This window comes from Aquarana catesbeiana, linkage group LG01 (genome assembly GCF_042186555.1).
Source record: "Aquarana catesbeiana isolate 2022-GZ linkage group LG01, ASM4218655v1, whole genome shotgun sequence".
Taxonomy (NCBI): domain Eukaryota; kingdom Metazoa; phylum Chordata; class Amphibia; order Anura; family Ranidae; genus Aquarana; species Aquarana catesbeiana.
Genome location: NC_133324.1, coordinates 215,352,397 through 215,368,168, shown reverse-complemented (window position 1 = coordinate 215,368,168; position 15,772 = coordinate 215,352,397). Strand labels below are relative to the sequence as shown.

Genomic DNA, 15,772 nt, shown 5'->3' with positions numbered 1-15,772 from the left:
CAGTAGGGCATTGGCCCAAATATAATAGTGAAGCAGGTTTATACCAAGCCAACATAACACACACCACCCAATCAAGGAAAAAATTACTTTACTATTCTGGAATGCCAAATTGTTCAATGTTACAGTGGCAAAGTATGAGTTTGCTTAAAATACCATGTTCTTGGGGCTGTTTAAAGTAGAACTAAATGCATTTTTCATTTTAGATATAGTAAAGAAGGGTTATAACCACTGTCATTGTTTTTGCCCATTGGGAGATTTCCCTTCACTTCCTGTACCATACCCAAAACAGGAACTGAGAGGAAATCCCTCCAAAGTGAGGGAATCCCTAGTTTTCACCAGCATCACCAGAACTAGTATCCTCATTCAAAGGTTTCCCTTCTTTTACTGTTTTGGGGACAACCCGAAATTTGTGATTTTCTTGCACTTTCTCTTTTGGCGATACTGATAAACCTGACAAATAGAGAGGGTGAATTTCCCTAATGGGGGAGCAAAAAAGCATTAAAAACCTGACAGATGTTCTAATCCCTCTCTGGTCTCAGGTACTGCTACTCCTCACTACTAGTCTTTGGAGTGAGATTTGGTGACTTTGGACCAACACCAGCAGATGTCATGGCTCCCCAAATCATCACTGACTGTGGAAACTTCAAACTGGACCTCATGCAACTTGGATTCTGTGCCTCTACACTCTTCCTGCAGGCTCTGGGACCTTGATTTCCAAATGAAATGCAAAATTTTCCACAGTCCGTGATGATTTGGGGAGCCATGTCATCTGCTGGTGTTGTTCCACTGTGTTTTATCAAGTCCAAAGTCAGTGCAGCCCTCTACCAGGAAATTTTAGAGCACTTCATGCTTCCCTCTGCTGTCCAGCTTTGTGGAGATACTGATTTCATTTTCCAGCAGGACTTGGTACCTGCCCACACTGCCAAAAGCACCAATACCTGGTTTAACCTCCCTGGCGGTATTCCCGAGTGTGGCTTTTCAGTACCAAAAGCAGTAACCCCGAGCCACACTTGGGATCGCATCGCAGCATCCAGGTACAGTTACTTACCTTGTCCCCAGGATCCTGTGATGTTCTCCCGCTGTGTGTGCGAGCCGTCCTCCGCTCGATTCATCACAGTGCCAAATTCCGTTCCCTGCGAGCGGTGCAACGCACGGGGACTTAGAACGGCGCCAGATTCAAAAAGTGAAACACACACTATACATACAGTACACTGTAATCTTACAGATTACATTACTGCAGGGCTTTTTTTCAGCAGGAACTAGGTGGAACTCAGTTCCACCATCTCTGGCTCAGGTCTTCTGCTCCCTGCTCACCACTATCACTTGGTAACACTGAAGTCCAGCTTCTGCGTTTACAAGTGATAGCTTATCTGTCAGTAGCTCCCACAGGTCAGATCTCCTGCGCAGATCACACTGAGTGGCGGCCAGGGACAAGGGAGATACAGAACAAATAACCAGGGTTCAGTGCAGTCATGGGCAGGAGAGGATGCGTGGTAGGCTGCACCCTCTGTGGTCTCCATTTTTTCCCTGGTGACCAGTTGTTGATGCTCCTTCTGCATGATCTCCCTTGCAAGTGACTGTAGTATAGTATGCTGGAAGGTACTACAGCCGGATAGGTGCTTCAGCTTAATATTGCAACAAAGGTAAGGAATATGACAGATGGAACTTTTAAGGAGGGGGGAGAAGATGAGGGCAGTGGAGGGAGGGGTTGTATGCAGAGGGAAGAGCTACTATTTGATGCCATTTGTCAGGTATGTGTGTGTGGCGGGCATGGTTGAGTTCCTGCACCTATTCTCTGAGAAAAAAAGCCCTGTATTACTGTATCAAATAATTTCACATCCCTTTTGTCGCTAGTGGTTTGTCCAGTGCCCTGCATGCAGTTTTATATTATAAATACTGTTCTTTCTGCTTGGAAACTGGAGATTGTCCATAGCAACCAAAACCATCCCTTTACATCAAAAGTGGTTTTAGACCAGCTAGAAAACAGCGATAATAAATTGGAATCACTCGCAGAATTGAGCGATAGAGATTAGTGGGGAAATCCGTCATCAAACACTAAAAGTAATGACAGCGACAATTCTGCAACTGAGCTCATTTCAGTGTTTTTGATTTGATTACATTATTGAATAATTTTTATTATTATATTATTATTTGTTATAATTATTTATAGTTATTTAATATATTATAATTTATGATTTTGTGTTTCAAACTTTATCATACCTGAGATGTCTACTAGACTCTTGTTTGAACAGATTTAAATGTGTTATTCCTAAAAATTACAGGCCTACAATATAAAACGCCAAATTTCCATGCAAAACATTGTACCGCTTTGAGCATCACAAATCTGAAATAATCATACTGCCAGGGAGGTTAATGATCATGGTATCACTGTGGTTGATTGGCCAGCAAACTCGCCTGACCTAAACCCCATAGAGAATCTGTGGGATATTGTCAAGAAGACATGAGACCCAACAATGCAGACGAGCTGAAGGCCGCTATCAAAGCAACCTGGGCTTTCATAACATCTCAGCAGAGGCACAGGCTGATCGCCTCCATGCCGTATTAATGCAGTAATTCACGCAAAAGGAGCCCCAGCCAAGTATTGAGTGCATACTATACTGTACATGGACATACTTTTCAGTATGCCAACATTTCTGTATTAAAAAATCCTTTTTTTATTGGTCTTTTGTAATATTCTGAGATACCGAATTTTGAGTTTTCACTAGCTGTAAGCCATAATCATCAAAATTAAAAGAACAAAATGCCTGAAATACATCTCTCTGTGTGTAACGCACTTATATAAAATATATGAGTTTCACTTTTTGAATTGAATTACTGAAATAAATTAACTTTTTGATGATATTCTAATTTTATGAGATGCACCTGTATGTGGAAAAAAGAGCTATATGTTTTTTTTACATAAATGTAACTTGTCAAAAGTTTTGATGGTGTACTATTTTAATACAGTAAATAATTTTAGGGATTTATTACTTTTACAGAAACAAAGAAAACCATTTATACATTTTCTTTTGTGAACTGATAATGATACTTTTATATCACTGAGCTGTAAGTAAATATGGTGGTTTTGCTTGAGGACACATTTTTGTTTTGTATGATGGGTGGATCAAAGTATTCTGTGAACACAATAACAGCAATGAAATGTTATACCCAATGCAGGGAAAAAAGGGGAAAAAAAAGGGATTTACATTCCAAGTGTGTAAGAACAAGCTGAAGTACCGTGTTGCATAAATATATCTGAATTATGGTAGATGAAAGCAGAACTTCACTCTCTCAATCAACACTATTTTAAATCGTACGCTGCTAGCATTAGAAAATAGATAGGAAGGTATATTATATTTACCTATTTGAAACTTTTTTTTTTTTTTTACATTTGTTCAGTTACTTCATACATCCCAGGAGTCTTCGGGAGGGGCGAAGGGGTTTTCTCAGCTAAGCTCACCCTCCTGCCTGTATGCCTGAGCTAAGGGCAGAGAGATTCCAGGAGGTAAATGCTACATTAATAATCTGTCCTTAATAAAGATGGCAATGGCCAAAAATTCTAGGTGTGTCTTTTCAAAGTTATTTCTCAGCAAAATAAAGCATGGAGACATGGGGGTTACGTTACCAAAACTGGACAGTGCAAATTCTGGTGCAAATGTGCATGGTAGCCAATCAGCTTCTAACTTGAGTTTGTTTAATTACAATAGAAGCTAATTGGTTTCTGTGCAGAGCTGCGCCAGATTTTGCACTCTCCAGTTTTAGCAAATAAGCCCCATGGATAGATGGGTGAGTTTGCTTTGAATATTAAAAATGAATTAAATAGCATTTTTGGTTTGTTGTGTGCAGATGCAGTGTAGTTCGGCTTTAAGACTCAATTGTCTTTCAAACACACCCCTGTGAGCTAATCAATTTAGGAAGCAGAAGTCAGGTAAGGCTTGGTTCACACTGCCGCAACTTGTCGTGCGTCTTGAGAGTACAAAGTCGCACCCCATTAATGCAATGGAACCGTTCTAATCAGTGTGACTCAAGTTGAAGCAACTCAAAAAAAGTCCCTGCACTTTGGGGATACTTCCTCATGACTTGCACTGACTTCTGTTAATAAAGTCGCATGCAAGCCGCAATGAAGTCACATGGCAAAGTCACACCTTAAGTGACTTTCTGGCAGTGTGAACCAAGCCTAATTCTGATTTGGCTGTGCAGAGCCAAATCTGGGAAACCAGCTATCCAAACCTGGGCTGAGATACAGCAAATTTATTACTTGTTAACATCATGAGGATATTGAGCAATAGACCTTGTTCCTCATGCCAGATAGGTGGGTGGGAATCAGATATTTACAGAAACACAAGATGTCTCTGGCCAGCAAGATGATACATCCTTGCATTAAATATTAAATCTAGAAATGTCACTGCTAAAAAAAGGAAATAATGCCATGGATGTACAATACTACCACAGCACAGTCACACTGAACTCTAATAGGAGGCCATGTACATCACCTAACACACAACAGAAACCTAACTCCTCCATGCCCCTATGTCTCATTTCTCCTAAAAAAAAAAAGACTGCAGCCATTTTTTTAGCTTTGGATAGTGTAGGGAAATTTCTTTCTATTTGTGGCCCCACTTCCTGTGACATCAGAACAAGAAATTGTACAGCTGTCCAGACAGGAAGTTAGGGGAAAATTCTACAATAGGGACACAGACAAAAATAAAAACCAGCAGGAAGTTCTAATTCTCCATCTTTCTAAAATAAAAACCTACACGTTTCTATTTCTCCATTGCATTTTGAAATAGAAAGCAGAGAGCTGACCTCATTATTGAGCTGCTGCTCCTTCGTTATCCAGTCTCAGCTTTAACAGAGCTGTATTGTGAACTGCTGCTGTGAGGAAATATAAATGGGCAGGACCATGTATGGAGTTTGGCAGGAGTATCAAACTGCTGCAATAGGATGACAACATGTTTTGCAAATTACACAGTTCACAGAAATGTACTTCAATTGTCCATTTAGCTGTTTGCCTACACCTACACTCTAAACCAGGAACAAATAACTTCACTACACTATTAAAGAAAAACAATTTAACCTGGATCCTGATCTAAGATATCAACACCAAGCAAATAACTTTGATTAATACGAATAAATTAGCCATTACAGCTATATTTACTTATTTACAACAAAGACTAAACAGTAGCTTGTTGGCCATCCCATTCTAGAGCCATGGGCATTAGTATGGAGTAACTCCCTTTGTAACTACAAATGGTCTTCAATCCTCTGGGAAGGCATTCTATAAAAATTTACAGTGTGCCTGTGGGAATATGTGCCCATTCAGCCAAAATAGAAATTGTGTTGTCAGGTATTGATTTTGGACAAGAAAACCTGGCTTGTTCCAATTCATCACAAAGGTGTTCAGTAGAGTTGACGTCAGAGTTTTGTGCAGTCCTCTTAACCTCCTCGGCGGTATTCCCGAGTGTGGCTCGGGGTGAGATTTCAGTACCATTTGTGGTAACCCTGAGCCAAACTCTGGATTGCTTCGCTGGATCCTGGAAGAGGTTACTTACCTTGTCCATGGGATCCCGCGATGTACTCCTGCTGTGTACGGCAGCCAGATCCTCTGCTTGATCCTCTGTGTGTTCCGGCTTCCCTTCCCTGCGAGCATCAAGATGCAGGGGGTGGAACTGGCGGCAGATTCAAAAAGTATAAACCACAACACACACCATACATTGTAATCTTATTGGATTACATTACTGTATCTAATAGATTGACCTCAGTTTGCCCCCCCCAGTGCTTTATCCAGTGCCCTTGCCTGCAGTTTTACTATACTTTCTGCCTGGAAACTGCAGAACAACCATGGCATCAAAAAAGCACGCCTCTACCTCAAAAGCGGTTTATGACGTGCTGGAAAACAGCGATAGCGATACAGAATGACTTGCAGAATTGAGTGATAGCGATTCGTGGGGAAGTTCGTCATCAGACACAGAAAGTGATTTCTGCGACTGACATCAGTGATGTGCGGACTTGGTGCTCTATTGACTGCGGTACAGATCACGTAGCGTCCCCAAGATTCCCATTTACTGGAGCACCTGGTATCAAAGTGGATGTTGAAGATGACAATCCCTTGGCATACCTCCAGCTATTTTTAACCGATGAGGTTATTGAAAAAATAGTTACGGAGACAAACCGGTACCAGGAGCAACACGCTGCTATACCTCTGAGGTTTTCAAGCAGCAGAAAGTGGGAACCAGTGACCAAAGAGGACATCTGGAAATTTCTGGGCCTAATAATTCTTCAGGAGTGGTGGGGAAACCCCTGCAGAAGTGGTATTGGACAACCAATAAATTACTAGCTACTCTATTCTTTGGCGCGGTCATGTCGGAGTACAAATTTTCCCTGATAATGAAATATTTGCACTTTGAAAATAATGAAGCATTTGACGAAACTACTCATTCAGCCCCCAAACTCAAGAAGATTTGGGAGGTATATCAGATGATTATGAAAAATTTCCAACAGAGCTATGTGCCAGTTAGAGACATCAGCATAGATGAAAGTCTAAAAGCCTACAAGGGAAGGCTCAGCTGGATACAATATATAGGGCCAAAGAGGGCACGATTTGGAGTATAATTTTTCATGCTATGTGAATCGAGCACTGGTTATATTTGGAATTCTGTCCTATACATCGGTAAAGGAACCAAATTCAACCAAAAATACAGTCATTATAGAATGGCAACCTCTTCAGTTCTTTCATTGATTGAGCCATTGTTGAATCAGGGCTATTGTGTAACCACAGACATTTTTTACACATCTCCTGAACTCTATTGCCACGTACACATGAGCGGACTTTGACGGACTAGGTCCGGCGGACCGGACTCCGTCGGACAATTCGACCGTGCGTGGGCCCCGGTTGAAAAGTCTGATCGTCTGTATGCTAGTCCGATAGACAAAAACTGACGCTAGGGCAGCTATTGGCTACTGGCTATGAACTTCCTTATTTTAGTCCGGTCATACGTCATCACGTACGAATCTGTCGGACTTTGGTTGATCGTGTGTAGGCAAGTCTGATAATTGGAAAGTCCGTCGGAAAGTCCGTCGAAAAGTCCGCCTGTGTGTACGCGGCATTAGAGTTCCTTCTAGGGAATAAAACGGATGCCTATGGAACTGTTAGGGCTAACCGGCGTGACATGCCGCCCACCTTTGGCAATAAGAAGCCCAAGACGGGAGAAATGGTTGCCTGGCAGAAAGGCAAAATGATGGCACTGCGATGGCGTGACAAAAAAGATGTGTGCCTAATGAGTACAATCCATAACACCTTCGCTGTCATGGTACACACAAAAGGTGGGAAAGACATCATGAAACCACAAGTGGTTATAGACTACAACACCCTGGGAGGTGTTGACAGAGCCGACCAGGCAATGACATTTTATCCAGCCATGAGAAAACAACAAAAAAAATATTATAAAAAGATCTTCAGGCATCTTCCTGAACAATGCCTATGGAATGCCTTCATTCTACTAAAAAAAAAAAGAGTGACAAGCCTGTGGTTCATGCTGACTTTGTTTGGAAAGTTGCAGAACGTATCATTCTGGACCACCAAACACCAACGGCTGCAAACAGAGCTGGACGTCGTGCTGCTGGTGTTGTCAACCCGGAACGCCTGACTTTATGGACCACATCCCACCAACTGAAACAAAGGCAACACCCACAAGGATGTGCGTAGTTTGTGGCTCAAAGCGTGATGACACTGGAAGGAAAATCTGAAAAGAAACCAGGTTTTATTGCCCTGACTGTGACGTTGGACTTTGTGCAGTCCCATGTTTCAAAATATACCATACCCGGGATGTTTACTGAAGCAATAGGACTAATAATATTGCACCCTTGTTTGGCTCAAAAAAAAAAAAATTCAGTGTTTTTGATTTGATTATATTATTGACTAAAATTTATTGAATAGAATCTATTATTATTATTATGTATTATTTGTTATTATTTATAGTTATTTATTATATTATAATTTATGATTTTGTGTTTCAAACTTTATCATTCCCGGGATGTCTACTAGACTCTGGTTTGGACAGATTTAAGTGAGTTATTCCTAAGAATTACAGGCCTACAATATAAAACGCCAAATTTTCATGCAAAATAACTGTACCGCTTTCAGCACCTAAAATCCGACATAATCATACCGCCAGGGAGGTTAAATTTGTTCTAAAGGCAGAAGGTTTTTTACCTTCATGTATTCCATGCATTCTATGGGTAAAGCTCCCCCACAGCCCTCCCAATGCATACCTGAGCCCCATCTTGCTCCATTGTTGTGCTCGAGAGTCTCGGCTCCACGAGGAGAGAGCGGGGGGGGGGCGTAGTCAGAGGCGTATCTAGTGAAAATGGCGCCTATGGCAAGAACTGAAACTGCGCCCCTGTCCAGCACCCAAAAATGCGGTAACATCAGCACCCATAAATACAGTAACATCAGCACCCATAAATGCGGCCTTATCAACACCCATAAATGCGGCCTAACCAGCACCCAAAAATGCAGTAATATCAGCACCCATAAATGCGGCCTTACCAGCACCCATAAATGCGGCCTTACCAGCACCCAAAAATGCGGCCTCACCAGCACCCAAAAATGCGGTAACATCAGCACCCATATATACAGTAACATCAGCACCCATAAATGCAGCCTTACCAGCACCCATAAATGCAGCCTTACCAGCACCCAAAAATGCAGTAACATCAGCACCCATAAATGCGGCCTCACCAGCACCCAAAATTCGGTAACATCAGCACCCATAAATACAGTAACATCAGCACCAATAAATGCGGCCTTACCAGCACCCATAAATGCGGCCTTACCAGCACCCATAAATGCAGTAACATCAGCACCCATAAATGCGGCCTAACCAGCACCCAAAAATGCAGTAACATCAGCACCCATAAATGCAGTAACATCAGCACCCATAAATGTGGTAACATCAGCACCCATAAATGCGGCCTTACCAACAACTAAAAAAAAGCAGTAACATGAGCACCCATAAATGTGGCCTAACCAGCACCCAAAAATGCGGTAACAAATGCTTTGAAGTTGGTGCTGGTTACTGGTACACATGCACAAGATGATCAATATCATGGTGACAGGTGCTGTACAGTACTAGTACCTGCTGCTGCTGCCTGGGGGGGGTTCCAATTGGTTTTCTACTCTCTGATGTCTCTTTCTTCTCCTGGTCGCCAGCCTCCATGTTCCCCTATAGAGTCCGTTGCCGACCACGTCAGAGCACCGGGCGTCAGCACGTCACAAAGACCCGACCCGGCCCGTGAGACCCACCAGAAGAGAAGCCGAAGTAGCTGCGCAGAGGAGGGTAGGCGGAGCATTAGGCTCCGCCTCCGCCAGTTACTTTATCTCTACGTAGATGACCCAGGGTCGGTCACTCTGGCCAGACCAACTCATCGGCCGTCAGGGGGGGCGCCTGTCACTAGCTTCCCTCCTGGCCTCCTCACTTGCTAATTTGCTGTGCCGGCGCTGCGCTCCAGCAGGCCGGTCGTGGCGCCGGGGACAAGAATATAGCGGGAGGCGGCCGCGAGAGGACGGGTGGTGGGACTTTATTTTTTGTGCTTTTTTGCCGCCCCCCCCCATGGCGCCCATGGCACTTGCCATGGCTGCCATACCCTAGATACGCCTCTGGGCGTAGTGCCCCTAAATCAAGAGGCTTGCTATTGGGGGTTTTGGCAGGGGGGAGGAGCCAGGACCCCTGGCAGGGGACCCAAAAAAAAAGAGGATCAGGGCTGCTCTGTGCAGAACCATTGGACAGAGTACTTAAGTATACCATGTTTGTTATTTTTTTATTTTTTTTATTTTAACCTTTAGAATTACTTTAAGTTGCTATACACTAAACTCATCTTTATAGACTTGGCTTTGTGCACCCAAACTCAATAATAGGAAAGGCTGCCAACATATTTTTGGCCATATGGAGTAGGTGGTTATCAGCTGATATGAGCATCATTTTTTATTTCTTAATGCTATGTTGTTAGTAATAGATGCTCAAATTATTGATCGCTATTTCCAAAACCCTATGCTGTTAGAGTATTATCAGTTGCTGGTGTTAGCACAAATAATTATGTTTTTCCAAAATAAATTATACTGTTTATGATATATTTTTTTAGTTAAAATGACTGTCTGATACATTGTGTGACTTACATATCAGTGTAATGTAAAAAAAAAAGGCACAACATTTGGGTGAAGAATGTTTTTGGTACGGCAATCTGTAATCTACTAATTATGTACGCATTTTTCTAGTGATAGTTCTAATTATTTATTCAATGAATAGATGTTATCCAGTCAGCAGTAAAAGCAAAGCTCATTCATCCCACAAGGCTTAGACAAAATGTTGGTGATGACAGGCTCTCCGACAGAACGATTCCACAATTGATTATATAGAGAAGTTAATTTAGTCTTTAGGCAAAGTCTATTTTGTGCAACATGGAGAAATCAAGCTATTTAATGGACTTTACGCAGAGTTGGTTTTAAGGCAGATAAACATTCTTGTAGAGCTTAGTTGCAAAGACTAAAAAAACTATGACTTTATTCCTTTATAACTCTTTATATACAGCATGTCCGAATCTCAGAGAAAGAGCAAAACAGTGACAGAATGAGACACAGGAAATATCTCTGACCAGCCCAGTCTGAGCAATTGAGAATGACCTCCAGGCAGCAAGTCCAGCTGTTCCAAGAAAAATATTAAAACCACCGATGCCCAAGAGATGATTCAGTGGTAGTGGAGGGCTAGGAGTGTAAGCTGCTATGTAGGTGTGGTAATGGCATTATACACAGTATGTACAGTATGCACTACTTTAAACTCTCCACATTACTTTCCTGACACTAAGGTTCAGGAGCATTTAGGAGAGGATAACTAATTTTATTAGAATGGTCACTTGGCAAGGGGAACATGGTGAAGCTGTGTTGAATAGGAATACCCAGTCGTGTGCAAGGTCAATTTTCAAAATAATTAATTACAGTGAAAGTTTTTACTTAACGACTTCGGCTCAATAGCAATTTATTTACTTTTTTGCACACATGTAAAAATCTGCATAAGATTACTTAAAACCTCAAGAACATTATATATTTTCTTAAAGTAGAGACCTTGTAGAATAAAATGATAGTAGTTTTTTGATGCACTATATTTATTCATTTTTTTATCTATTATAGATATTTATATAGCGACTACAATTTATGCAGCACTTTACATCTATATTGTACATTCACATCAGTCCCTGCTCTCAAGAATCTTAAGGTCCCTAAAGCCTAGTGCACACGGGTCAAATGACTGGGGACATCGGCCGGTTTAATAAAAACTGGGCGACATTTGGCCAGTTTGTAAGGCAGCCGGTCCAACAAGCCGGCCGTTTGGCCAGCTTCTGTCAGACGAGCATGCTTAAAAACCAGCAGCCGACCAGCTCCCGGCCAGCTTCTGTCAATGGGGCATGACCAAAAAAGGTCAGCGGATTGGCTCCATCCCCCTGTCAGAATACAAAAAAACAGCCGGGGAGATTGCTGGACTAGCGTTGGATCGTTAGTACAGCGGCTTGAACAGAGCTGGGTTGAACAAAAAAAAAAAAAAAAATAGTGGTGTACCAGGCCTAACTCACATTCATACACACAATAGGGCCAGGTTAGACAGGCAAGAGCCAATTAACCTATGAGCATATCTTTGGAGTGTAGGAGGAAACCCACACAGGGACAGAGAAAACAGGCAAACTCCAGGCAAGTAGAGCTGATCTGGTCTCTGTTCACCAGCTGAATGAATCGTCAGATCGTTTCCTCGGCTTGCCAGTAAAATTGGCAAGCCTGAGAAACCCCGGCGAGCGGCGGAGGGTGGGGGACCATTTCCGCTGCTTCTGAAAGCGATCCAGCGGCGAATTATCCGTTTGGATCGCTTTCATGATAGAAAGCGATCTGTGCAATGGTTTTTCACAGAGCAGCCCCAAACCTCTGCTTCTGGGGTCCCCCACCAGCATTCCTGGCTCCTCCTCCCTTCTGAGCACTTCTGCTCACTCCTAAGCGTGTGTCCATTACCATGCATAGCGCAGCTCGCCCCCCCCCCCCCCCCCCATCTCACTGGATTAAACTGACGGCAGCAGAAGCAAATGGCTTCCTCTGCTGACTCCATGTCCAGTGGGGGCACAGTGCTGGGTTGAGGGATTGAGATCGGGCTCAGGTAAGTATCTACGAGGGGTGGGGGTGGGGGAGCTGATCACAGAAGGTTTTTTAGCTTAATGCAGAGGATGCATTAAGGTAAGAAGGCCTTCTGCCTTTACAACCACTTTAATGATGATATTTGTGCATGACTGGATGATTACAGCGGAACACAAAATTTAAATTTTTCTGCAAATTTACATCAGACCAGCTTGGCTTGATGTAATTATCCATATTTGATATCTAGAAGGCCACTGGGGATGTCATACAAGGCTACATATTGTTAGGACATTGTATATACTAATATTAACTGAGCATTTAACAACCAAAACCCACATGACATCACCCGCCGAAAAACTTCTAATGGCTTCTGTGCTGAAGATTAATGTAGGAAAATCTCATTTTCAGAAATATGTCTAATATATGCAATCTATAGTGACTACAAAGTAACACAAGAAGCACAGCTGTTTATCTCAAATGAAGATGTATTTGGGTTTCATGCCATCAGATGGAATTCAAGCTCAACTGAGACTATAAGGTCTGCCTTGTAACGTCAAGGTCAAACTTATAACCAATTTTCTCTAACCAGGCGACTTGTAACCCCATTTTCTAGCTAAACACTCCATTAAGGTATGGTAATGTATCCTCTTGGTGAGGTTATATCCCCATAAGGCACCTCCTGTTGCCTGATTACCACCCAGCAACTGACTAGTCTTATTTCACATGCTTTTATTTCTAACATTTCTTGATGTGTTTTCTTTGGCAGTTTGGAAGAACCTTGGAAACTACTCTCCAGTTATGATCTCTTAAGGAATATAAATGTAATTTGCACATTTCCACTTAGGCTTTTCTGTGAGGGCAACTCCTCCAAATTTCCAGCTCTAATAGTCCAAGTTCCTCCCAGCTTCCAGAATACTGTGCTGCACAAAACTATCATCACCATTTCTCTTTCAACCCTAAGAATATACGTGGAAGCTGGGTAATGCAAAACCACATCTTAATAATTTGTGCTTCGGATACATTTTTTTTAATTCCTACTTCAGCTATATATGGAAAAACTGACAAGAAACTTTATAATGAAAAGTACTCTAGAGAATCTCTCCGGATCAGATTTTCTTAATATCTAAATCTGCAGATTAAAGCAAAGCTCCACCCAAAAGAGGATCTTCCGCTCATTTGTCTCCCCCCCCTGCCCCCCCTACGGTGCCACATTTGGCACCTTTTTGGGGGGAGGGGGGAACGGGTATACCTGTCTTTGACAGGTACCCTGTCCCCACTTCCAGGAGGCTGGGCCGCAGCTAATTACGTCAACAGCTCGGCTCCCCCTTCCTCCATCCCCCATTGCCGGGCCAGTAGTAGAGCGCAGCGCTGCCTCGCGCATGTGTAGTAGGGACCCGACATGAAGCTGTATAACTTCACTGCCGGGTTCCCTTACTGGTAAAGGTGGCGGCAGCACCCGACAGCTGATGGAAACCTCCACTGTGGTGCCGACATCGCTGGGGTACAAAAAAAAATGTATATTGGTGTATGAATAGATGTGCTGTTTTGCAATGATGCTTATATTGCTAAAGGCACAGATTAAATACATATATGAGCGCTGTTTGACTGTCAAAAGATTTGTACAGTTAGGTCCATAAATATTGGGCCATTAACACAATACTGTATGGTAGTTCTATACACCACCACAAAGGATTTGAAATGAAACGAACAAGATGTGCTTTAACTGCAGACTTTCAGCTTTAATTTGAGGGTATTTACATCCAAATCAGGTGAACAGTGTAGGAATTACAACAGTTTGTATATGTGCCTCCCACTTTTTAAGGGACCAAAAGTAATGGGACAGATTAACAATCATCCATCAAACTTTCACTTTTTAATACTTGGTTGCAAATCCTTTGCAGTCAATTACAGCCTGAAGTCTGGAACGCATAGACATCACCAGACGCTGGGTTTCATCCCTGGTGATGCTCTGCCAGGCCTCTACTGCAACTGTCTTCAGTTCCTGCTTGTTCTTGGGGCATTTTCCCTTCAGTTTTGTCTTCAGCAAGTGAAATGCATATCAATCAGATTCGGGTCAGGTGATTGACTTGGCCATTGCATAACATTCCACTTCTTTCCCTTAAAAAGCTTTTTGGTTGCTTTCGCAGTATGCTTTGGGTCATTGCCCATCTGCACTGTGAAGCGCCGTCCAATGAGTTCTGAAGCATTTTGCTGAATATGAGCAGAAAATATTGCTCGAAACACTTCAGAATTCATCCTGCTGCTTTTGTCAGCAGTCACATCATCAATAAATACAAGAGAACCAGTTCCATTGGCAGCCATACATGCCCACGCCATGACACTAACACCACCATGCTTCACTGATAAGGTGGTATGCTTTGGATCATGCGTAGTTCCTTTCCTTCTCCATACTCTTCTCATCCCATCATTCTGGTACAAGTTGATCTTGGTCTCATCTGTCCATAGGATGTTGTTCCAGAACTGTGAAGGCTTTTTTAGATGTTGTTTGGCAAACTCTAATCTGGCCTTCCTGTTTTTGAGGCTCACCAATGGTTTACATCTTGTGGTGAACCCTCTGTATTCACTCTGGTGAAGCCTTCTCTTGATTGTTGACTTTGACACACATACACCTACCTCCTGGAGAGTGTTCTTGATCTGGCCAACTGTTGTGAAGGGTGTTTTCTTCATCAGGGAAATAATTCTTTGGTCATCCACCACAGTTTTTTTATTATTATTATTATTATAATACAGGATTTATATAGCGCAAACAGTTTACGCAGTGCTTTACAATATAAAAGGGAGACAATACAGTTATAATACAATAAAATACAAGAGGATTAAGAGGGCCCTGTTCAGAAGAGCTTACAATCTAATAGGGTGGGGCAGGTGGTACAAAAGGTTGTAACCGTGGTCTTCCAGGTCTTTGGTGTTGCTGAGCTCACCGGTGCGTTCTTTATTTTTAAGGATGTTCCAAACAGTTAATTTGGCCACACCTAATGTTTTTGCTATCTCTATGATGCGTTTGTTTTTTTTTTTCAGCCTAATGATGGCTTGCTTCACTGATAGTGACAGCTCTTTGGATCTCATATTGAGAGTTGACAGCAACAGATTTCAAATGCAAATAGCACACTTGAAATGAACTCTGGTATCTGCTCTTTGTAAATTGGATAATGAGGGAATAACACACACCTGGCCATGGAACAGCTGAGCAGCCAATTGTCCCATTACTTTTGGTCCCTTAAAAAGTGGGAGACACATATACAAACTGTTGTAATTCCTACACCGTTCACATAATTTGGATGTAAATACCCCCATTGTGGTGGTGTATAGAGCCAAAAAGATTAGAATTGTGTCGATGTCCCAATATTTATGGACCTGACTGTATTTCTGTCCTTCAGCCCTGACATTTACATAGCCCTGCCACATAGCACAGACATGTCTGGCAGGGCAGGAAGCATAATTTTTCGCTTCTGCGGTTCAGTGATATTTACGGTTCTTCTCCCTCCCCCATTGGACAATGAAAAGAGAAGAAGCAGACTGATAAGCTCCTATTATTCTACTCTCTCCTCCTATCAGCATGCTCCTTGAGCATGCACAACAGCA

At 42.4% G+C, this 15,772-nt stretch overlaps 1 protein-coding gene across 2 annotated transcripts in view; it reads right to left on the bottom strand.

The window, feature by feature from the left end:
• The window catches only part of MEGF10 (multiple EGF like domains 10), a 211,011-nt gene that overhangs the window by 79,397 nt on the left and 115,842 nt on the right, over positions 1-15,772 (bottom strand). The window lies entirely within an intron of this gene.